General features: G+C 36.5%; 1 protein-coding gene across 7 annotated transcripts in view; it reads left to right on the top strand.

The window, feature by feature from the left end:
* The window catches only part of esrrga (estrogen-related receptor gamma a), a 212,192-nt gene that overhangs the window by 31,827 nt on the left and 155,319 nt on the right, over window positions 1–25,046 (top strand). The window contains exon 1 of one of the 7 annotated variants that reach the window (XM_051133262.1): window positions 829–887. The exons of the other annotated variants lie outside the window; for them this stretch is intronic. The gene's annotated coding sequence lies outside the window, so the exon portion shown is untranslated. Of the gene's footprint in view, window positions 1–828; window positions 888–25,046 lie in introns of those variants that run through there. 7 annotated transcript variants of the gene reach the window in all.

Genomic DNA, 25,046 nt, shown 5'->3' with positions numbered 1-25,046 from the left:
ATTCGTCTGAAAGAACAAAATCATATACACCTAGGATGACTTGATGGGGAGTAAATCATGGGGTAATTTTAATTTTTGGGTGAACTATCGCTTTAAGTAGGTCTCCCTGTCTGTGATCTGTTGTGGATGCTGATCCTGGAACAACTTAGCTTAGACCAGCATGAATTTCCTGGTTGGTGCTGGATTGGTGGTGGTCTTGCTGGTGGACCAGCATCACCTTAGTTGGGGAAACTTGCCAACCAGCATGGCCTTTTTTGAATCTGTTTGACCAAGGGTATTTTGCCGGTGAAGCTAGTTAAAAAGCCTAGCAGGGAAGCCTGCAAACCATCATCCAAAGCACAACATATGTTGATAACCAGCAGGGACTTAATCAGGTTTTAGAGTTAAGAGTTATGCATAAGATTAGGAGCATTATAAGAACGTTTTATCAACCTATAATTGCTCTCTGAATTTATGGGGAGTTAATGGTTAGGGGTTAAGGTTTTGTTTGTTTTACAGGAATACTGTTCCAGGACCAACCAAAGATCCAAACTGGAATTTGTCCTACATTACCTGGCAAAGTCCTACTTGGCAAAATCACAGCAACCCTGCTGTAGAAGCTCATGGGTAATGATCACGGAGAAACATGCTCAGTGTGTCTTTTCATATGCGAGATCCCTCCAAAAACCTGTCTACCTTTGTTTGTTGCCACTTTGTCTTCTGTTTTAGCCCTTGTTCATCATCCTGAATGCAAATGGGGCACAAGAAACCAGTCTGTGTGTAGAGAGTGAAAGACGAAGAAGAGAAAGGTTTCAATTTCTGACGGAGTCATGAAAACCCAATTAAGCCTCTCCACAAAGAAACATCAAGTGCTTTCACACGGCGGCCGCATGCCTGTGGGAATTTGAGTAAGTTCAATTACTTTGGGATTAATTCGGGGTCACGAGGGTCCGTTTGCGGAGCTCTGTTGAGAGAGAGAGCGAGGAAAATTAAGGATGGAGGAGGAGTGGAGGTCTCACTGGTATTTAGTACTGTAGGTTTGACAGAGACCCCAAAGCTGCTGTATCTACTGTAACGAAGAATGAGGTCAAGTGCTGCAGAACGTCTAAACACTTACTTTGAAACAGTCTGTGCTATCCTTATTGAGTTTTCCATGCTGTTTTCCAGCCTAAAATTTTTGCATATAGCCCTAAATAATGTATATTTTACAATAGAGACATTCTTGTTCATGAAAACATTTTTCCCCCTCTGGTGTTGAGGCTGTAAGATTCCTATTCTAGATAGCACCCTCACGTCAGAGCGCTTCCTGATAAGGTGCTTTTCTTGCAGAAGCCAGAGTCAGCATTTTGGGCCCGTTTCTAAACTTAGGCTAACAAAATGCAAAGTTACACAATAATATGGAGGGAAAGTAGAATACGAGACTGCAGAACTCCTACAGGAATACGGCTATTGTTATTCAAGACACTTACATAACCATCCAAACAATTAGATTTTTTTTTTTTAAACCTAGCCTGAGGTGTTTAAACGTATAATTTAAATGTTTTCAAAAAGCAAAGGCATCAGGGATCCAATGAGGCACGTATTGTAGAGGTCGCTGTCCCTCTGTGCTAACCTTAGATTCTTTCATCCTTGTCTCTAAGGATTTTACTTTTTATATACATTACTTTTCTGAGTATCTTAGATCCCATTTCCATCAAACGTTGTTGTTTCCTGGTAAGGAATAGCAGAATTGCTTCAGTAGGATTTCAACAATTCATTCACAGAAAATCCAGTCATAAAAATGGAATTTACCGTATAACACGGAATTTCTCGATTTTGGCTAAATAATTCAAATACACTCTTAAAAATAAAGGCTCCAAAGGGGTGTTTTTGCAGTGATGCCATAGAAGAACCATTTTTGGTTCCCCAAAGAACCTTTTTTAAAGAACATTTTAAAGGGGTCATCGGTTGCTAAGTTCACTTTTACATGTTGTTTGAACATTAATGTGTGTTGGCAGTGTATGTACAAGTCTACCCTATAATGATAAAAATCGAACCCTTCGAAGTCGAACCCTTATGCAAAGATGCATAAAAAACTCTTTTACTCACTTCTGCTGTAGATGAAGCTGCATCACGAATGATTCACACAAACATAGATGCATTTATGTAGATCGCCGGACACATTTCCTTCAAAAACGAAAGTAACGTTATTCCTTTGCTTCTTCAGCGGCTCCGATGTCAGGAGTAAATTATGACTGCTATGTTCATTATTACATCCAACAACAGAAGACCTCAATTGCTCAATCAGAGACATTTTTGTCTTCCTCTGCACTGTAGTCGCACAATGGCGGTCGGACTGTTCACAGCTCACTCAGCTCATCAGGGTGGGTCTAAGGTAAGACGGTCGTGTCAATCAACTAATGTAGGAGCGGCCTTGGTCTGTGTGACGTCACACAGACAAGATGCTGAGAATGGCCTCATTTGAAAAAGGGGATATTACTTATAAAGGTTTATAAAAATACCACTGGGTGGATTTTTATCATTATAGAGTGGTTGTGTACTCACACTGCCAACACACATTTATGTTTGGTAACACTTTATTTTCTGGTTTCTTAACTAATTGCTTATTGGCATGTAGGGATAGGTGATATATTATCGTTTGCGATATACCGGTAATTTTTTTCTCCACAATAAGAAGTACAGTACTTTCAGTACAGAAAGTACAAACAATTTAATTCACACTCCAGTGAATTAAACGGTACATTACTGTACTCAGTAATGTTTACAACACGCTATTTTGGATAAAAATAGAAAAGTTAATACTTTTCTCTAAAGAAACAGGATTTCCCTGAATTATCATCATTGATATCGTTATCGCAATAAATACCAGAAATTATTGTGATACATTTTTAAGCCCATATCGCCCATCCCTATTAGCATGCATATTACAAGAATATTCAACATTTATTAGTACTAATCAAGCACATATTAATGCCTTATTCTACATTATCTTATTCTACATCCCTAATCCTACCCAATACCTAAACTTAACAGCTACCTTACTAACTATTAATAAGCTGCAAATTAGGATTTTTTTTTGAGGGAAAAGTCGTAGTTAATAGTGAATAAGTGTTCCCTATTCTAAAGTGTTACCTTATGTTCAAACAACGTGTAAAAGTGAGTTTTGCATCCAATGACCCCTTTAATAAATTGCAGTTAAATTGTGTTAAAGTTTCATGATTTCAATGAATTAGATATGCTTTTTGATTTTTTTTTTAATTTGCCCAATAAAAATTTAAACGTAAAAAAACTGTACTGTTTGTGTAGTAGTATTTCCATTGAGCACCGCACATTAGCTTACAAATTACAGTTAATTTATCAAAATATTATGTCTGTTTTGTCAGACTCAAATGATCTAGCAGTTCTCTACCGGCAGAGACCTTTTTCTCAGAAAGAAAAAACTAGCAGCTGTTAATCTGATGTCATGGCTTCCTGTTAAAGAGGTGACTAGGTGGCCACAAAGACCCCACCCTCGGTCATATTTTTGCACTCATCAGGGTGCAAATGATGTGCCTGTAAAATGAGTACATTGTGTAACCTGTCAAGTGCTATGACGCTCGCTGCAAAAGAGAGACGCAGAGACCAGCCACAGCTGCTTTCTACTGTTAAAGAGCCTCTTACTGTGATGTAACCTCTGACTGATTGAGAGAAAGAGAGCGAATCCTCTCTGGATCAGATAGTGAGGTCACACAACTCACCTCTCTCACTCTCTTTGTGGAGAGCTGCACTAGAGGCGCACAGATATTACAGGGTTTCCTTTGCTCTTATTTTAATGGTAAGTGTTATGGGCAGGGGTCAGTATTTCTTGTTGAAATCACTAACAGAGGAAGGCCCCTCTCAGAGATGAGAAAAGGCCACTGGAGGAGTGATCTGACATGTTTTATAAAACAATGTCATGAGCCAGCTCATTCAAGTGGAAAAATGACTCGGAGCTCCGAAACTGCCACAGAGGACGAAAGATGGAGAATAGAAAAGAAGGGAAACAAATAAAGCTCTGTCATTCACTATATACAAGTGTAGAAATTCAGTTCACACGGCACAGATCAGTGCTACTCTAAACGTTTTGTGACCCATGCAGTGATGTCATCATTGTACTGTACCAGTGTGTCATCAGACTAGTAATTCTGCTCTGTTTAGCAGAAATCTATAGATTGCTCTGTCACTGCTGGGTGTTTTGAAAGTAGATTGTCTTGTTGATGCTATAAAGTGAGTGATCTGATGTTCCACTCATATACAGTGAGTGTAGTTTATTATTGTGTAGTTTACATAGTACTATAGAAGTTTAGTGGCAACTGTCACGTTCTGGTTTTCTGAGCACAGACAACGAAGCAGCATCTCTCACACAGCGCACGAGTACTCTTTCGCATCTCATGAATGGAGAAATACACACAAAATTATGTTATCCGTTTTGAAAAGTATTCACGTAAACACACTCGGTTACGTCTTAAGTGAATGTAAACAGTTGGGAGAATATCAGATGTGTATCAGTGCATTATATCTGTGCATTCGGTTTTAAAAGGACAGCAGCCTAATTTAGTTGATATTGTCTGTGGCAGTGATGTTAATCAAGCAACAAAAAAAGACAGAAAATTACTCACTGCTCTTGGCTCAATCACTTTAGTAACCTTAATAAAAATTAATCTAAATTTATTTATATAAATAAATATGTCTGCTTGAAAGAATGAAGAATGTGGCAGACAAGTTGTTATAAAGAATGCATAATTAGCCTATATAACCACTGGCATTTCATTGAAAAGAAGACCATGTTCTTGTTTCTTCATGAGAAGTGGTTTCATTTAATTTTTAATATAAAGCCATGTTGTGTGTCACAGCAGGTAAATCAGTGTCTATCATGATAAAATGTTAACATCAAACTTATACAATGAGTTTGGTCATTTTAGAGAAATGCTTAATAAATGCATTACACTGTAACAAAACCCATTCCATTTTAGCTGACTAAATATACAGTAGATTTTAAATCTTATGATATTTAGTTGACTAAAACCAGACTAAAACTAAAACAATTCAGTTGACTAAAATATGACTAAAACTAAATGGCATTTTAGTCAAAAGACTATGACTAAATCCAAATTTGCTGTCAAAATGAACACTGGTTTACGTCTATTAAGCTATAGTTATAGTGTAGTATAAAATATATTATAGTGTTAATTTATTATAGTGTACTATTAATATACTGTTACCATGCTGTATATCACACACAGCCTACTTGACTCATCATTATTAAAGCAGAATTTTTATTTTAAAACATTTTGAAGAATATTAAATCATTACTTGTATTTTTTTATTTAATTATTAAAAATTATTAAAGTGTCGCTCTTCATCTTAAAGGGATCTTGCTTTGTGATTCCAGAGCAGTGTTGCCAAGTCAGCGTTTTTCCTGTAGAATTAGGCTACTTTTCTATTGTTAATGGTTAATGGTTAATGGTTGTTTTTTAAGTCCGTGGGTTAAAGCGAACCATCTCACCCCCTCAGAACGCGATTTTGACTGAGAAGAACCCCCCCAGAATGCGATTATAGAGCCACTTTAATTTCCCCTGTAATGTGATTGGGCTAATTTTGGCTGTGATAGGGCAAGTTTTGAGTAGCATTTGAGCTGGTTTTATTATGCAGACCTGGCAACCCTGTTCCAGAGCTTTCCAACGTTGAGTAGCACTGGTGTGTACATGGGTATTAAAACATATCCACACAAATTTTTATGCTTATATTTACTGCAAACATCTTAAAAAAGGCACTGAGCCAAACATGTAAAAAAAAAATAATAATAATAATTATATTGTAAAGTTGTAAATAAAATAGTCTGCTATTTTACAAAAATGTCAAACTTTTTTCCAGTACATACTTGTCTTAAATAAGTAGTGTATCTATTTTTTGCAATCTATAGATCATCTTTTCTTTTGGTTTACACCTATTAAGCAATAATGATAGTATAGTGATAATTATTTAGTATATAATATAGTATAGTATAACATCTAAAAAACAGACACTGAGCCAAATGTAAAAAAAAAACTGTAATAATTATTTTATTGTAAAGATGTAAATTATGAAATAAAATGTATAAAAAATGTATTGGAGTACACTTTAAATGAAAATACTAATTCTGTCTTTCTGATTTACAAAAAAAAAACCTTTTACAATTTTTTAGAGTGAAAATTGTTTCTACGCCAGTTTTGTTTGTTCAGTGTAGCCTTACCAATAAAGAACATCAATAAACATTTTGTTTAACCTGGCAATTTTGCTTTACATCATAATCCTTATTCCATGTGCCTCTTGCCATTTCATTTGTAATTAATTTACTAGAAAATTGTTTCTGCACCAGATTTATTTACTTATTTATTTATTTTTGCCCATTGTAGCGTTGTAAGTAAAGAACATCAACGACTGTCCAAATTATGCTGCATGTTGTAGATATTATATTTGAAGTCTTGTTTTTTTTTTTTGAAGATGGGACCTTGTTTAACCTGGTAGTTTTGCTTTACAACGTAATCCTTATTTTAGGTTTCGTCAGAAATCAAAGTATTCAAATTGCTGTTGAAACATACTTGGGCAAAATACAGCCACTTACCAACAATCTGTGACAAAATTCCTCCTTTTTTAGGAAGGACCGGGCCACAATCACTACATGCACCAGTGGTCAGATGTAATCTGTAAACATTAGACTTTCATGTTTGGTTCCCTTTCCCGCCGTCAGCAGAAGAGGTGTGAAGGGAACTGTGTTTGAAGCAGACTAAAGTACAGGTTTGGAGCCTCGCTACCTCTAAATGGAGTTCAAACTGTCATTATCTGTCCACACAGATAAACTCAAATTACACCTCTATCCTCGGCTGTTAAGTTGTTTTCTTTGTCGCAGCCCTCTCCCTCTCTCCCTCTTTTTTTTTATGTTCCTGCTCACTTGTGCGCTTGGTAGGGAAGGGAAGCTTGAGCCGTCTAGCAGGTGCATTCACGCAGAGGTAAGCACTCAGCATATGTAAGTGCAATTCTAAAATCACTGTCTTGCTGCGAAACACTTGAAATTGTTCTCTAATGGCCCTGGCTTTGTCATATGGTTTTGATTATAATGTGAAGATTGCATTGCCTTGCCTTTAGCGAGGGTGAGATGGAAGAGTAATTGGTACGTGCATCGAATGCTTTGCCCTCCTCGTCACAGAGCTAAAAGGGGAACCCCCCCTCCCCTCGCCGAAAGCGCGCGCGTGCACAAATACATACGAGAGCGCTGTCCCCGTGCGCCGTGTCTCCTCTGGTCATTGCTAATGTCTCAGTCGGGCTGTCAGGAGTTTTCTAAGTGGGTTATTTATCAAGCCTTGCCCTGTTAAATATGCATATCTGCTGCAATCCCAGACATGTCTCCAGTTTCCCATTCTAGATTACAGCAGTTGGAATACAATTGCCAGGCGGAGGGTCAGCAACCAGCCATTTTTAATATCCCTTTTATTTATTTATATATTGATTCATTTATCTTCACAATGGGATGAGTTTTACTTGTTAGATGAGTGAAAAGTCTTTTCTCGAGTCTCTTCCCAGACTTTGGCTTTGCCTGAATGCTGCGCTCTTTAGTATGCATCAAGGGTAGATTGCGCTGGGATTGGAAATATTTTGCACTTGTAGGTTACTGGATTTATTTTCTGCTTTGCTTATTTGTTAACTGATTTGTATTGCTGTATTCCTTATTACAGTTTATCCTATTGAAAAAACCCACATTAAAAAAAAAGTTTGTATTGATTGCTTTTATTGACTTATTCTTAAAATATTTTTATCTGACATTTATTTATTTATTTATTTTTTTAAAATAAACTTTTTTATTTAGTTATCCATTTAACTTTTTTATTTAGTAACTTTTTTATTTAGTTATCCCCTACCTTTATTTAGTTATCCATTGAAATATGTGGGGGTGTATATATATAAGGTTTTAACTGACATTGTAAAATGATCAGTAACTGATTCAGTTTAGCTGGTTTTGTTTCCCCTCTGGAGGGAACTGTGGCCAACTAAGGGCCTTTCTGGTTAAAATAATGAAACAGTTATGAGATGCCATAGCACCTGCATAATCTCCTCAGAAACTGAGATTTGCTATACCTGTGCATTTATGGATGCCTCCACTGAATGAAGAATAAAGAAGGCACTTGCAACTCTTTTTTTAAGATTTATTTATGCCTATTTTATTAGGATAGGAAAGTATTTCAGACAGGAAGTGGGAGAGAGAGGGAGTGGAATCAGGAAAGGTCTGCTAGCCGGGACTTGAACTCGGGACGCCCAAAGCGCAGTGGCGCTACATGTTGACGTGCTGCCCACGAGGCTGTTGGTGCCAACATAATTGCGACTTTTTTCTCAGAATTGCGTGACACAAACGTGCAATTCTGAATTTTTGTTGTGAGTTTATATCACAATTTTGACTGTTTAACTTGCAACTGTGAGAAAATTGCAAGTTTCACAATTCTGAGGTAAAAAAAAAAGTCAGAATTGCGAGAAATTCTGACTTTTTTCTCAGAATTGTGAGATACAGACTCGCAGTTCTGACTTTTTTTTCCTTAGAATTGTGAGACATAATTCGCAATTGTGAGTTATAATGTCCAATCCTGACTTAATTTCTCAGAATTGCGAAATAACTCAAAATTGCGAGTTTATATCTCACAATTTTGAGAAATAAAAGTTTGAATTGTGAGATGTAAACAGGCAATTGTAAGAAAAAGATTTAAGTTACACAAGAATACCTCTGATTGAGCGATTGAGGTGTTGTGTTGTTGGATGTAATAATGAACATAGTGGTGGTCATTTACTCCCGACATCCGAGCCGCTGAAGATGCAGTGAAGTAAGTTTGTTTGTGAAGGGAATGCACCTCCCGAACAACACAAACACGTCTATGTTCACGCAAATCATTCGTAATCCAGCTTTACCTACAGCAGAAGTGAGTATAAGGGTTTTTTATTAATCTCTGCAATCACCTTTCCTAATAACGTGCTAGTTAGCAAGTTTAATGGCTAAACACGCTAAATGCGGCTATAGTAAACAATTTCTCAGAACAGCTCGTCTCGCCACAGAGAGTAGAGAGGGGCGGGGTGAGAGGAGCTCATTTGCATTTAAAGGAACAATCCATCAGAATAGGATGATTTTTGCAGAGCTCATTTTGACAAGGTAAATAGGGTGTTGTTTCACACAACCATTGAGAATTTTAACCAAAGTATATTATAGACTTTTCATTAAGACCCTAAAGAATAATATCAACTTGTGGAAAATGGGCATCCGATGACTACTTTAATATAATACATTAAAATAATATGCTTAGACACACCAATTTGCAATATAAAACAGCAAAACAAGCTGCTTTGAACAGCTAAAAATAGCTGGATGTGGATGAGACCGGAAGCCAGACCCATAAAATTTACAAATGACCGCACCAACTCTTACGGCAAAAATAAGGTGGATTCCATAGTAATGAAAAACTTTACTAGCAACTTTTGAGTGAAAATGAATTCAAAGTAAATACTACATCAGTGTATTCACACTGTATAGTTCACCCTGGAGTTTGTTGATCTGTTACGTACAAAAAGACAATACATAATCCAAAACAATTACTTTCCACACCTTGAACAACTCTAATTCATACCTACATTTAGATAAACTGCCACAAAGTGAAGTTTATATCATCCACTTTCCTCATCATATTTCAGATGTTTTAGAGCTAAAAGGCTTTGGTTTATTTTTAAATATGCTTTTCGCTATAGCTTGCCTATCTGCGGCTTTGAAAGGAGCCTCTCTCTATTTCCCTCAGCCGTTTGGGTCATCTTACAGCTGGGCAAGACTGCCAGCCTGCTTTCATTTGTTTTTCTGTTTTTCATTTCCCCCCCCTTATTCTCTTCTCCATGCTGCATAAACTCTTTTGAGGAGGAATATTGTTTTTAGGATGAATGCACAGCTGTGCTCCCTACAAATCCCAGCCGGAGTGTGAACAAACATGCCATGAAACAGCCTGCAAAGAATGCACATATAAAAAGGCCTGTTTTATTGATGAGCCTTTTTTAAGGCACCCCCAAAGACTCTGATTCTGTTTTTTCATGCTCAAGCTACGTGGCTTGTGTTGACTGATATCAGCCGACGCAGGCAGGCAGTAGACTGTAGCGTTGAGGCCCAGTGTTTTACTCAGACACACACTAATAAATTCTCCCTAATCCATTTTTTATTGTCTCGGGGGACCGGCCTGCAGATTTGCCTCAACAGAGGAAGCATCGGGTTACCTCCTCTAAATAATTGATGCTTCTTGCTTCTCTCCCAGACATGGCCGAAATCTCAAAATATTCACTGGCTTGACTAAATATGAAGATTGCCTCTAAGAGAGAGAGCGAGAGCAAGCGTGTGTGTGTGTGTAAAGGGTGAGCTGGCTTGAGCTCTGGTTTTGACATCGTTTTTTGAGGCACGCAATGTCATTTGCGTGTGTAAGTGATGGTGCTTTTCTCCGCCACGTTAGAGGTGCACCCGGGCCATTCAGGGGTTAAGTGCTGTGCATCTTTATGGTGCTAATGCCGCTCGCGCACATACATGAACTCGTGCCACACCACGGGAGACGGACACGCGTTACACCTCGCCTATTGTTCAAGCTCACGACCCTCCGCGTAGCTGCTTGGAAAATGGCGGGAAAAAGGCTCAAATGCTAAGAAAGCGTAAATGATGAGGGTGTCTGTGGTCAAGCAAACTTAATTACTCTGTGCTCTTCATTTTGGTGTATTTTAGCTTTAATGGCGTGAAATGTCATGCCGTTCCATTGTTGATGCTCATAGTCACCATCATTCACTCTTATTCTGATTATTACTATTATTATTGTGTCTCTCTGTGTGGAAAAGGCCAGAAATTAGAATTAAAAAGCAGTCTGATGATGCCGAAAACATTTATATTCTAAAATAAGAGTCAAGATGGTTGACAAATCACATATCATCAGTGTCTCTTGACAATGCATAACTTAACTGATACTGGTACTGTCTTTTTAGTATATTTTTTTGTGTTAAGAGGTAGGTTTAAGGGCTGGGGTTAGGGAGCTTCATGCTTACTTTTTTATACAATTTATGTGTTTATGTGCAAATCACGTTGAAAATAAGATGTCCAATTTTATTAATTGGTTGTCTTTTTCTGTAAGATCAGGTTTAGACATGATGCATTTCCTTTCATTTTATGCTAAAAACACTTTAGACCTCATTTAGCTGAAGAAAAACCTAATTTGTGTCAAACAAATGCAACATTTGATGTAGGAATCAGTGCAGCAGTTTATATAAGAATGCATATCATTTTTTTTTTTTTTGCATCAAGGTGACATTTACATGATATTTATTTCTGAACAAATTCTCGCATTGATGCAAATGCCTGTGTGAGAACAGTTCAGAGCCGTTTAGACAAATCTAGGCACATTTTGTTCTGCTCGTGTTTCATGAAGGAGACCCATTGAACAGACTGTACTTCTGTCACTCAATCTCAGTTTCATTTGTCAAATTTGATATGACATTCACTCAACTAAAGTCTATGCACGCTTTAATTCCTCTCGATATTTGACATCAAGCGTTCTGTTGTGGACTGTTCCTGGGTTCCTCTCTCTGGATTGTGTGTAATATATAGGACCTGCTCTGAATGCTCAGGACAGGAAAACCGAGCCCCTCTGCACAACTTCCTAAAGGAACGGCGTCTGCAGTTTATGGCTGCATGAAGAATGCAATATTAAATGATTAACATGCAGGGATAACGTTTCGGAAGATAAAAGTATTGTGGTGTGGGAGTACTTTTACCACAAGGGCCTCGGTTGCAGCCTAATGGAGGAGGGAGACGGGCAGTGTCAAAAGCAGTCTTAGGTGACTGTCCCGCACTTCTCCTCACACTTTTTATTTATTTTATACCGTCCCTCAGGGTGTGAGCCCATTTTAAGGACGCACACGCACACTCATCCTAAACGCCCACCCAAGCAATCCCACCAGATTAGTTGTTAAAGAGACCTGTCAGGCCCAGTGTTGTCTCTCTTTCTCTCTCTGGGTCTCAACCCCGCTGACCCTGGCTACCAATTAGCGTCCTCTTGCACCCGTCTCACCCACACCAACCTGGCCTCCAGTACCCAGCTGATTGGCTAACTGGTTAGGTGGGAATCTTCTGTACACTGGCTAACATCGTCAGTGTGAGTCCCTCGCTGATTGCCTAAAGGTTTAAAAGACCACCTTTTAGGAGGTATGCTCCTCTTCAGCTGGTGGAAACTAGGTTGACTGTTATAGCTCTCCTTTAAGACCCCATGACATTAAATTGAGAGATGGTGTTTAGTTCATGTTTGTTAGCATGGAGGCTAGCTGTACTATGACTATTTACACAAGTACTGTGTCACATTAGTGAAGCTATTTATGAAAAAAAAAATGGTTTATGAAAAATTGTCACTTCTGTGCTGCAATTTATATAAGAATGGTTTTATGAAGAAATGGTTGCATCAGTTCATTAATTTTCGGAAGGGATGTTTGTTGCATCTAATCCATGTTTGTTAGCATTGAGGCTAGCTGTACTCCTAAAAGTTGACAAAGTGAATACCCTGGTGAAAAAACCAGCATGTGCTGGTTAGGTATGTTTTGTTGCTGGTTTAAGCTGGTCCTTTGCTGTTTTATGCGGGTCCTTGACCAGCAATGTGACCAGCATAAACCAGCAAAGGACCAGCTTAAACCAGCATCAAAACATACCTAACCAGCATATGCTAATTTTTCACCAGAGTATTTACGCAAGTATTGCGTCACATTGCATCAATTTATAAAAAAAATGGTTTACTAAAAATGATCACTTCTGTGCCACAGTTTATATAAGAATGGATTTATAAAGAAATGGTTGCATCAGTTCGCCGATTTTTATAAGGGAGATTTGTGGCGTTTATTCCATGTTTGTTAGCATTGAGGCTATCTGTAGTCCTAAAAGTTGATAAAGTGACTATTTGCACAAGTATTGCGTCACATTAGTGCAGCTATTTATTAAATGGCTTATGAAAAAAATGTCACATCAGTGTCTCAATTTATATAAGAACGGTTTTATAAGAAATGGTCACATCAGTTGGCCAATTTTCATAAGGGAGATTTGTGGTGTTTAGTCCATGTTTGATAGCATTGATTCTAGCTGTATTCCTAAAAGTTGACAAAGTGAATATTTATGCAAGTTTTCCCTGTTGAAAAAAACAGCATATGCTGGTTAGATATGCTTTGAAGCGTGGCTGCTGGTTTAAGCTGGTTTAAAATGGTACTTAGCTAGTCATGAGCTTGTTTAGGTTTGTCTTTAGCTGGGCGTGTGCTGGTCCTAAGCTTCCTAAGTAGCTAGCTCTGGCTCAGGACCAGTATAGGACCAGCACATGACCAGCTAAGGACCATCTTAAGCCAGCTCAAACCAGCAGCCATGCTTTAAAACATACCTAACCAGCATATGCTGTTTTTTTTCAACAGGGTTGCTTCACAAGTTAGTGTCACATTAGTGCAGGGTTTAAATTTTGTGCCGCGGTTTAAATAAGAATGGTTTTATGTTTGAGGTTAGCTAAAGAAATGGTTGCATCAATTTGCCAAAATTTGTGACGTTTAGTCCATGTTTGTTAGCACTGAGGCTAGCTGTACACCTAAGAGTACATTTGGCAAATATAAAATTTTTGAAAAACAGCCCAACAGTATTGATGACACTTCATTTTTGCATAATAAAAATGCTGTCTCATATCATCTGCAATGATTAGCGGTAGCTAGCAAATACATCCATAATACCTGGAGCTAATTTCTGTTAATTTTGATACCATTTCCAAAGTATGCATTTATGAGGTCTTGTACTGGCCTTGTGGCCAGTTATGGCTGATTAAACAACAGGCATTCAGAGCTTTTGGCTGACTGAAATGGTGCTGATTGGCTGGTGGCTGGATGGTTGGAGTGTTGCTTTTGAGCATTTATTTTAAGTTCTGTTTTTGACATTAATTCTAATAGATTCTAAAGACATTTTGTTACGCTTGATGTGACTATGTGTACACTATGTTCCTGTACCAAATGCAGGTCTGTAATCCATTGCAGGGCCTCTGAAAATATACATATTGATTGACAGACTGCACAGCCAACGCTTTGGATTTGGTTCAGAGAGAGCGTGACAGAGTCTTTGACACTAACACTATAGTTTGTGTCTGGCACTTGCACTTGATTTTCTGCGTGTGTGTGCTGCAACGCTGTACGAGCGTACGATTTGCTTCACCACACACACACACACACACACACACACACACACTCTGTCTCCGCAGCAGTCATGGTGGGGAATTAACTCGGTGGCCCTGTTTGATCACGCCTCAGCAGCTCCCCTACTCGCCCTGTTCTACCCCCAAAGCCCCGGGGCCTCCTCCTGCTCCCACACACACTCACATGTTCAGCTGTCATGTCCAGCATTCATGGCTTTTTTATGGCAATAAGGGAATGGTAGAAATGGGGGACATAAACAAAACACCAATAAGAAAAAAGCTCAGGCGGGTGTTATTTGTGTTTTCAGTGCCCAAACCATCTGAACAAAGCTTTAGATGGTTTGTGTGTGGAATAAAGAACTATGGGTAGTGATTTGGGTGTCTAGTGTTTTTTAACCTTAAATACCTATGGAAGCGCATTTCTGCAACTAAATAAACACTTAAAATTTTTTATTGTGTCACAATTCTGGCTTTTTTCTCGCAATTGCAAGTTTACATCTTGCAACTCTGACTTTTTTTTCTCTCAGAATTGCATGATACAAACTTGCAATTCTGACTTTTTTCTCATGTAAACTCACAGTTACAAGTAATAAAGTCAGACTTGTGAGTTATATACTTGCAACTTAAGAAATAAAGTCAGAAATGTGAAATATAAATAGGCAATTCTTATTTTTTGTCTTAGAATTACGAGTATATCTTGCAATTCTAATTTTTTTTTTGTTCTAAGAATTGCGAATTTTCTCACAATTGTGATTTTTTTTTTCTCCTCACAATTGTGAGTTTTTATCTTGCAATTCTTATTTTTTTCTCAGAATTGTGAACTTATACACTGTAAAAAAAACAACTTAAAAAAAAAGTTGTTTCAACTTAAAAAAGTAAGTGTTTGTGCTAGTCAACATGAAATGTTAAGTTGTACTACATAAAAATGTGGATATTTGAGTTGAGTAAACTCAAAATTTTAAGGCAGTATAAACACTTTTTTAGTTTGAAACAAATTTTTAAGGTTGTTTTTTTTACACAATCTCACAATGGTGATTTTTTTTGTTGTTTGTTTGTTTTCAGAATTGCAAGTTTATATCTCCAAAATAGGTTTTTTTTCAGAATTGTGAGCTTATATCACGTAATTCTGTTTTGTTTTGTTTTTCTCAGAATTGTGAGTTAATATTACGCAATTTAGTTTTTTTTCTTAGAATTGTGAGTTTATATTACGCAATTGTGATTTTTTTCTTTGAATTGTGAGTTTACGTCATGCAATAGTGTTTTTTTATAGAATTTCGAGTTTATATCTTGCAATTGTGTTTTTTTCCCTCAGAATTGTGATTTTATATCATGCAATTGATCACACAATTGTGATTTTTTTTTTCTCAGTATTGGGAGTTTATATTACACAATTGATTTTTTTTTTTTTTTAGAATTTCAAGTTTATATCTCGCAATTGTGTTTTTTTTTCTCTCAGAATTGTGAGCTTATTTCACTTAATTGTGATTTTTTTTAAGAATTTCGAGTTTATATCTTGCAATTGTTTTTTTCTCAGAATTGTGAGTTTATATAAAAAAAGAGTAGTGAGATAAAAAGTCACAATGACCTTTTTTAACATTTTTTATTCAGTAGCGAAAAAGGGCTTAAATAAATACCTCATAAAAGTAATACCATAAATACCTCATAAAAGTGTTTAATGCATGTCTATTAACTTTAATGACATCTATATACTTATTCCTAACATTTTACAGATCAAAATTAACTCTTAACACAATGCATAGTGGAAAACAAAAAATAAAAATAAAAAATATAAAAGTTAACATACTAGTTTTCCTAGTAGTTTGACATAGATCTGATTCACTTTCAGATTCACTGTCAGAAAGGATGACGTAAGGTCCACACATTGCATGTTAGAGTTAATTGTGTTTTGTGCGGAAATCTTTAAATACCGACATGAACTGCTCGATAAGCCCAAACCTACTGCTGTTTGTGTCTACCTCAATTATGTGATGTGGACAAAATAGCGACTGTAGTGTTTCCCACATATAGACTTTACTTGGGCAGACCGCCCAGGTGTATTAACGTCTACCCAAGTAAGCCTATATTTGGCTTCTCCCGTTTCCATCGCGATTACGTTCACATGATCTTGCTTTGTCACGAAAAGTTTTATCCTTTTCATGTTTTTCGAGCCGTCTCAATTCGCACTCTCTTCTGTTAAATTCTGTGCACACAATATATACAACGTTATTGTGATAAACAATTTTTAACAGAGAGATGTCTTAATGAAAAAAAATATTGTGATATAAGATTTTTAATGATATACAAGCAAATGATTGGTTTAAGATAAGTATTTCGTATCATAATTTACATCAATAATCTATTTTAATAGAAATATTCAAGAAACCCTTTTCCACAGTGAATTTCAGACCTCTGGAAAACACTGGACAGCTCTAATAATGGGAAAGCAGGATTTGTTTGGTTTGTCTGCTAGGCTGTGTTTTTATTATTATTATTTTACAGTATTTCTTGTTATCTTTCCAAAGAGGAGTGAGAAAGAGAAGAGGGAAGCCAAACGCAGAGGCAGTTTGAGTTGTATGCGTGCTGTCTGGGGAACTTAGCGTGATACACGGAGGAATAAACAGAAAGGGCAATGTCTGGGCTGCAACACTCTCTCTCTCTGCCTGTTTTACCCATCCTCTCTCTATCTGAGCTTCCTGTCTCCATTAGTATAGACGTCTTTCTGCAGTTTTAGCCTCACAAATTCTCTCTCTCCCCTTTTCCCCCACTATTTCTCTTTCTATCTCTCTCTCTTTTTCCCTATTCCATCTTCTCGTCTATGTGAGCAGTGTGTGTGTGTGTGTGTGTGTTCCTCTGTGCTTTTGGGACTAGCAGAATGTCTGTTTTGAGGACAACAGCAGGGGGCTAATGAAAAGGCTTTGTTGATTTTAACGAATTACTAGCCACTGTAGCCAAAATAAATATAATCTGCTTTTTGGATTAGTTGTCACAGACGATTTTACCTACTGACGGTGATTAAAGAACCGGGCAGACAAGCCGGCCAGCATCTCTCCAGTGACCCCCCTCAATAAAATGCCAATAAATAGCAGCAAATAAAGACTTAGAGCATTAGTTATCTGTAATAAACAGTGACACCCTATATAATGTTGGGTTGGACTTCAAAGCAGCCGGCTTTATAAGCAGAGCAGCCGTAACCCTGTTAGCTGAGCCGCATGCAGGAGGAGGCTGCTCTCCTCTGTCATGTTTTAGAGATTGCGATAGCCAGAGGATCTTATTATTGTGAGGTAATTAGATATGTTTGCCATTTTTTGGGGGCGGGGGGATGTTTCAAAGCAGTTTTTTGGCGCATTGTAAATGCAATCAAATGATTTTAGCAGATCTTTAGCACTTAATAACTGAGTCGTGGTTGCCAAATCTTGTAAAACATGCTGACCACTTATAATGGCGTTTGTCTGCTGTTCACGTTGATGTGATACTACAGTAATCAAGAGAATACATTTCAGATACAAGATTTTCATCTGAGATCATGTTTGATAAGTGCATTTTATTTTTATTTTAAATGGTTGATTCAGTCCGAAATCTAGAGATCTTTGTGTGTGTGTGTGTGTATATATATATATATATATTTATATATACACACACACACATACAGTGCATCCATGCATTATGCATGCGTATATTTCATTTCGTTATATTAAGTCGATATTCTGATGTGAATATAAGGCATTGTTTACTTCCAACCCTTGTTAACAATTATATATTATATATAATTTATAAATGGTTGTATGCAAAATTAATAGTAGTTATTAAAATGTGCAAAAAAATATGATCATTATCTCGACTTGCAGAATAATAATTATGCACACACTATATACATATATATGGGTCAAAGATGAAAAAGGGTTTAAGCATAAAAAAAATAAATGTAATACTGTTGTGCTCCTACTAAAAAACAAAACTTAGAAACACCTTCTGATCAATGACAGAAATTAGGCTTCCCATTATAAAGCAATATTTCCTTAAAGTCTTTTTTTTTTTACTTTATTGTATGTATTGAATTGTAATGTATATCATCTTTTGTGACAAAAATAAGTTTATATTTTGTACATAAATAAAATATTTCTCTTAAATATATACATACATTTGTGTGTATTTATATGTACATAATAATGACAAAAACATTTATTAGGCAAACTTAAACTTTTATTTTGTATGCGATTAATTGCGATTAATCGTTTGACATATATATATATATATTTATTAAAAAAATTTAATTAAACAATAAATGAAATCAAAATGATATGATACAATCAGGAAGAATAAGTTGCCAGTCAAATTAAATCAGCAAACAACAGTTTACCTTTGCACAGCACAGAGAGGCACAAATGTGGCATTAAGGAATTTTTACAGATTTTTTGTCAAGTAAATGCATTTTATTATAACAATGTTATAAAAAATGGAAAATGAAACTGAAACCGCCAGTAGGTGGCAGCAAGTCAAAGTCTGTGACTGAATCATTCATTCAATCCATTCAAAAAGGTAGATTCATTCATAAACGAAACAGCGCTGTGTCAATAGATGCGCAACGGCTCAGCTGCGGCTTTGTTCGGAACTATTTTTGTTGACAAAATAAAGCACAATCAGACAACAGTGCTCCTAAATTGTAAGTCACTTAATATTAACTGTTGTATAAAATCAAAAATGTATAAAACTGTTGTAAAAATTCAGTTTCACTTTTGCAAAATCTCTTTATAATCACTAAAGTCACTTGTCTTAGTTCACTGCGATCTCATAAACTTGCTTTTTAGTTAATAAAGCTCTCTACACTGCATACTGAATCTATTATTTACATCGTCTCTGTGCTTTGTTTGTTATAATGAATTACAAAAACTGCAGTCTGCTTTCACGATCTGTGCTGTGAGGAGCAGGACGCACACCGATAGAGAAGCATTTCTATTGGCTGCAGTCTGCAGGTATTATGGCCAATCACAAAAGACGGTATTGTGCAACGAAACATAGATGCACATATTTAGCTTTATTTTTAGTCTACATTGCGCTACGTTTATGTGCAGAACTGCGATCGCTTTCGTAGTCTTTTGAATGGATAACATATAGAATTCACTTTCATTTTCAAATAAAATGAACTGAAACGCCATCCTCCTTTTAAATTCACTCCCCGGACTCTGTCCCCCTACACACACACATTTTTTCCTGGACCTCATGACTATATGATTATTTATTTGATGTTGTATTTCTATGATTGCTTTAATAAAATTAACTTTTATTAATTCCATTTGTTTTTAAAAAAAAATCTCAAATCATTAACATACAGTACACACATATCCTGTATTTATTTCCTACGTTTTGTGCATTTTCTTGGTAGTATTTTTGTTTATCCAATAAAATGTTTGTGTCGACTGCAAGTTTGAGTTTGCGCTAAAGCTGCCCGTTCTCCACGTATCTCTAAATATGCATCAGTTCGATGGGAAAGCAAGCCGTATTTCTGTTTTCCCAGATTTGGAAAATTTTGACAGCGGGCCCTGCCCGTGTTTGCACTGCGACATGAAGCAAAACGATCCATCAAAGTTAACGGCAAGTATGCAGAAAGTCAGGAGCCTCAGAAGCCGAGATCTAAGAGGGAAAGAACAATGGGCCTCCCCTGACAAACAGTTAAAAAAGCCTTAAGACTACAGTTTAGATCTGTAATGTCATGGAGAATACAAATGAAGGAGCTGTCACTCTCAATTTTCCTGAAAGCCTTTTGATGTTTTCTTCTAAGGATGGCTGTGAGGGGAAACAGGTACCCAAATGTGTCTAGGGCTGCCTGCTCCACTCCTGTGGATTGCTTGGAATATATTCACATGAAAATCAGCTCCACAGAGGTTATTCCCTTGTTTAAAGCTCTCGCTCTGTGTGCGCTGTTTTTTTTTTTTTTTTAAACTAGGTTTAAGAATTAAACTCCAACCGTAATCAGCTTACACTCCAGCAAAATGAAACTTGTAAAGAAAGTTAAAAACTGACTTTTTCAAACAAAACGATGTTATGGTGGGAAGAGAGTTTAGCGAGGCAAGTTAGCTAAGGACCGCAGTGCCAGGGGAATGGCATCACATGGACCACTTGATGCAGCTTTAGAGAGGGTGTGAAGCCTGAGACACGACAGAATAGAGGCGAACCGGGCACATGTTTGGTCTCGCACTTAAACTTCAGCTGGAGCTGAGTGAGTGCATTGTGGGGAATTCTGCAGTGTTGCGTTCGCTTCATGTGAGGTTTGCATAAAAATTTCACACATCTAGCAGCAAATGTGCAACGACGAAAGTGGATGAGCACAAATATAATTTTGCTTTGGGAGGATTTTGGATCTAATGAAGTCACTTTATGTAAGTACACGTTTAATTTTACAGCGTATAAAATGGAAAACAAATATATACTGTACGGAAAAAGTAGCATTGGGTTGTATGCACGTTTGTGTCACCTGTTCTTTCCCCTTCCTCTGACATCTCTGCACAGGTGATGGTGCCGCGGCGCCCATAAGTGAGGATTAGCGTGTGCGGCTCTGGACTCATTACCAGTGGGTTGTGGGTTCAAATCCTAATGAATATTCATGCCAGATGATAATGATGATCCCAGGGTTCTGTAGGCCCCTCCCTCCACCCCCCTCCCTCCTTCAGCAGGTTGATAAAACACTTGCCAAGCTGGCATCCCCTAAGAAATTATTAATTATCTGGTTAATGTGCATCAGGCTGTGTGTCGGTTGATTAATCACCAGTGAGGGGGCTGTGTGCTGGAGGGGGGGCTTTATTTTCCTTTCTGAGTTACTTTACCTTCCACCTTCCTCCCTCCTTTCCTGCCTCCCCCAGCTACTCGCACAGACGCTATTGTCTCCTCCGCTTCGGTGCAGAGGTTTTCAAGGTTTCTGTATTGATATCATGGCGGCCGATCAACAATGTCTTTGATTTTATACTTTTTCAATGTCTCTGTGGCGCCTTAGTTCATTGGAAACACATTGCCGTTTGCAAAAGTACTGTTGTAACAAGGTTTCTCAATATAGTGGTTTTTTAAATTATTTTTTTAAACGTCTTATGATTATAGCAACAGGGTTTCCATAGGCCTATGAAAGTTAAAATTATATTATATGATATTATATTATAATTCATTTGGCAGATTTTTGCATCCAGAGCAACTTATATTGAATTTGTCAGTTTATGCTTCATAAGGGATTAAACCCATAATGCTGATGTTGCTAGTACTGTGGTTTACTGTATATGACAGTATACTTTTTCCTCTAAAATACTTTTATTATTATTTTAGTAAATACTACTGTTTGAAAGTTTGGTGTCATTAAGATATTTTTTATTAATTATTTATATTGTATTTGTAATTTTTTTGTTTATTTATTTATTATTGTTGTTGTTATTTATTTATTTATTTTTTGCAAAAAATACTGTTATTCCCTCTTTTATTTATAGTTTGCTTTGTTTTTATGCACTACCAGTCAAAGGTTTTTTTTTTTTTTTTTTTTATGTTGATTCTGCTCACCAAGTCTGCATTTATTTGATCTAAAATACAACAGAAATGTCTATGAGAAATTATAGAAATTAATATTTTTATTTAGCAGGGATACTTTAAATTGATCAAAAGTGATGATAAAGACATTTATAATGTGTCAGATAAATGCTGTTCCTCTGAACTTTCTAAGAAACCTGAAAAAAATATTTTATTTTTTAATTAATTAATTTATTTATTCATTCATTCATTTTTTTTTAGCAGAAAATCAGAATATTAGAATGATTTCTGAAGGATCATGTAAATGGAGTAATGATGCTAAAAATTCTTTGAAATCACAGGAATAAATTACATTTTAAAATATATTCGAATAGAAAAGAGTTATTTTAAATAGTAAAAATATTTTAAAATTTTAGTCTTTTTGCTGTACTTTAGATCAAATAAACACAGGCTTGGTGAGCAGAAGAGACGTCTTTAAAAAATCATTAAAAATCTTACTGTCCAAAAACTGGACTGGTAGTGTACATCATTTAGAGCTTGGGATATCTAAAAAGCATTTACAGAAAACACTAAAAGAAAAAAAATCAGAAAATGTTACACTGCCATTCAGAAGTTTGGCGTAGGTAAGATATTATTTATTATTATTATTATTATTATTATTTTTATTTAGCAAAGATGCATTAAACTGATCAACCTGCTGAAAATTTACCTTTGCTATCACATGAATAACTTACATAAAATATAAAAATGTAAGTTATAAAATATATATATATATTGAAATATGTAAGAATATTATACAATATGTTACATACAGTTTTTGTTGTAACCCAACAGTCCCATTTTGTCGAAAATCAGTTGCTGCTGCTTGCAGTAGGAGTTTGAGTATGTGTGTATTTGTGTGGGAAGCCATTGATGTCTCACTGTATCTTCCGCAGAGAGCGTCTCCTCAGCCCCAGTTGAGATTAAACATTTAATAGCGTATTACAGCATTTAGCCGTGGTTGTGGCCTCCGTAGGCTTACGCCTGTTTCCCATAGTCACTGCTCCGCTTCTGCAGCCTGTGAAATCGGGAAGGAATAGGAGAATTGCATTGTAAACAAAATCCCACAGGGCGGCATGTGATCTCTCTTTCAGGCTGAGCTAGTTAAATGCTGCTGCTAGTTGGATGGAGAAAACGGGTTGCCCTGTTTGTGCTGTGAAAATCCCAACAAATATCATATTCCCTTTGCTGACAGCGGCTTGACGGTGCCAAACAATGTTCGTGGCTCAAAGTTCAGCATTTGCATTCGAATTATTTTATCCCCTATTCCTTACAGGGCTTCCTGAGCACAATATGATAAGTAAAGCCAAGTTTACTTTGCTTAATCTCTGCTATTCCCAAAAGCAGATAAGAGAGGAAGGGAGAGAGAGAAAGAGAGAGAGGCAACAAACAAATCAAACAAAGAAAATTTGTTTACTTACTGTTAAAAGTCCACCACGGTTTTTCACTGATCATTGATTTTATTCAAATTTCATCGGGTCCTGTAATGGCAAACATGCAACAGGGCCACTTTATAAGGGAAAGCATAGGCAAGCGAGACTTCAGTTTTCCTGTTCTTTAATATCATTCACCCTATTTAACCTAAAAGGCTGCAATTGGGGGTTTGAGAATTACATCATTAAATTGAAGACTGAATAAATTGAACAATCATGCATTTTTTTGTCAGGACGTCTGGGAGATTAAATGAGCTGGTTGGACTCCTGAACTGTTGATTCAACCCGTACAATCTTTTGGGAGCGTTTTCACGCTGTGAAAGGTCAACGAATCGGCATACAGTAAGATCATGCCCTTTCACCAAGCATCACCTAATTGATTCCTATGTTGAGCCGCATCATTATTATATATCTAATATGCTCAGTACTTGACAATTCAGGACTAGCATGTTGTTGATAGTGAGTTTTCTATTTTTTTTTCTTCTGGACACAGACTCCTCTAAGACCAAGTCGCTAATGAGAGCAGGGAATGGAGGTTACGAGGGACTAAAAATAAATGGCTGTATAGGAGTTTGCTCAGTGATTTTTCCCATTGATTAGTCGCATAGCTAATGCACGCTCATTCCTCAGCTCAGCACTAATTAGCATGCTCAGCTCAGCTTCAGACCAGTTGACCAGCAGCTTCTCCGCAGGCTTCCCGCCGCCACTGTGACTCTGAGTACCACCAGCCTCGCTTAGCCCCGCTCTTGCTTGACTAGATGCTTTTGTTCTTTTTGTGTGTTAATTCGCTTTAATTTGGTGCTAATCATAGATTTCAGTGTTAATGACATGGAGAAAAAAAATAAAAGGACATTCGATGGCTTCATTGCAGTTACACATTTTGGAAGTTGTCATTTTACACTGGGGTGCTCACATTCACGTGTGACAGGAAGAGACTGTCTGATCTACATGTAAAGTGACCAACTATAGTTTTTATACGCTACCAGTCAAAAGTTTTTGAACAGTAAGATTTTTAAGGTTTTTTTTTAAGAAGTCTTTTCTGCTCACCAAGTCTGCATTTGTTTGATCCAAAATATAGCAGAAATTTCTACATTTCTGTAAGAAATAATAGAAATTAATCATTTTATTAAGCAAGGATGGTTTAAATTGATTAAAAGTGATGATAAAGACATTTATAATGTTACAAAAGATTTCAGTGTCACATAAATGCTGTTTTTCTTAACTTTCTATTTATCTAAGAAACCTGAAAATTCTAATCTACCTTTTTTTTGAGCAGCAAATCAGAATATTAAAATGATTTCTGAAGGATCATGTGACTGGAGTAATGATGCTAAAAATTCAGCTTTGAAATCACATGAGTAACTTACATTTTAAAATATATTAAAATAGAAAGCTGTTGTTTTAAATAGTAAAAATATTTCAAAATATGACTGTTTTTGCTGTGCTTTGGATCAAATGAATGCAGGCTCGGTGAGCACAAGAGACTTCTTAAAAAAAAAACATTAAAAATCTTACTGTCCAAAAACTTTTGACTGGTAGTGTATGTCATTTAGAGCTGGGAATATCTAAAAAGCATTTACAGAAGACACTGAAAGAAAATATGAGAAAATGTGTATATGCTACATTGCCGTTCAAAAGTTTGGGGTAGCTAAGTTATACTTCTTTTTTCTCTTAGTATTATTATAAAATTAATTTTTTTATTTGCCAATAATGCATTAACTCAATCAAATATGATGGTAAATGCAGTATTTATTATTTATTTTTAAATGTTACAAAATATGTCGTAAAGAATCATGTGGTATTGAAGACTAAAGCCTGCTAAAAAATCCAGCTTTGTCATCGAAGGAAT

The sequence above is a fragment of the Labeo rohita genome, chromosome 17 (genome assembly GCF_022985175.1).
Source record: "Labeo rohita strain BAU-BD-2019 chromosome 17, IGBB_LRoh.1.0, whole genome shotgun sequence".
Lineage (NCBI taxonomy): Eukaryota > Metazoa > Chordata > Actinopteri > Cypriniformes > Cyprinidae > Labeo > Labeo rohita.
Note: the sequence above shows the minus strand (reverse complement) of the source record. Positions and strands in the feature narration are given on the sequence as shown.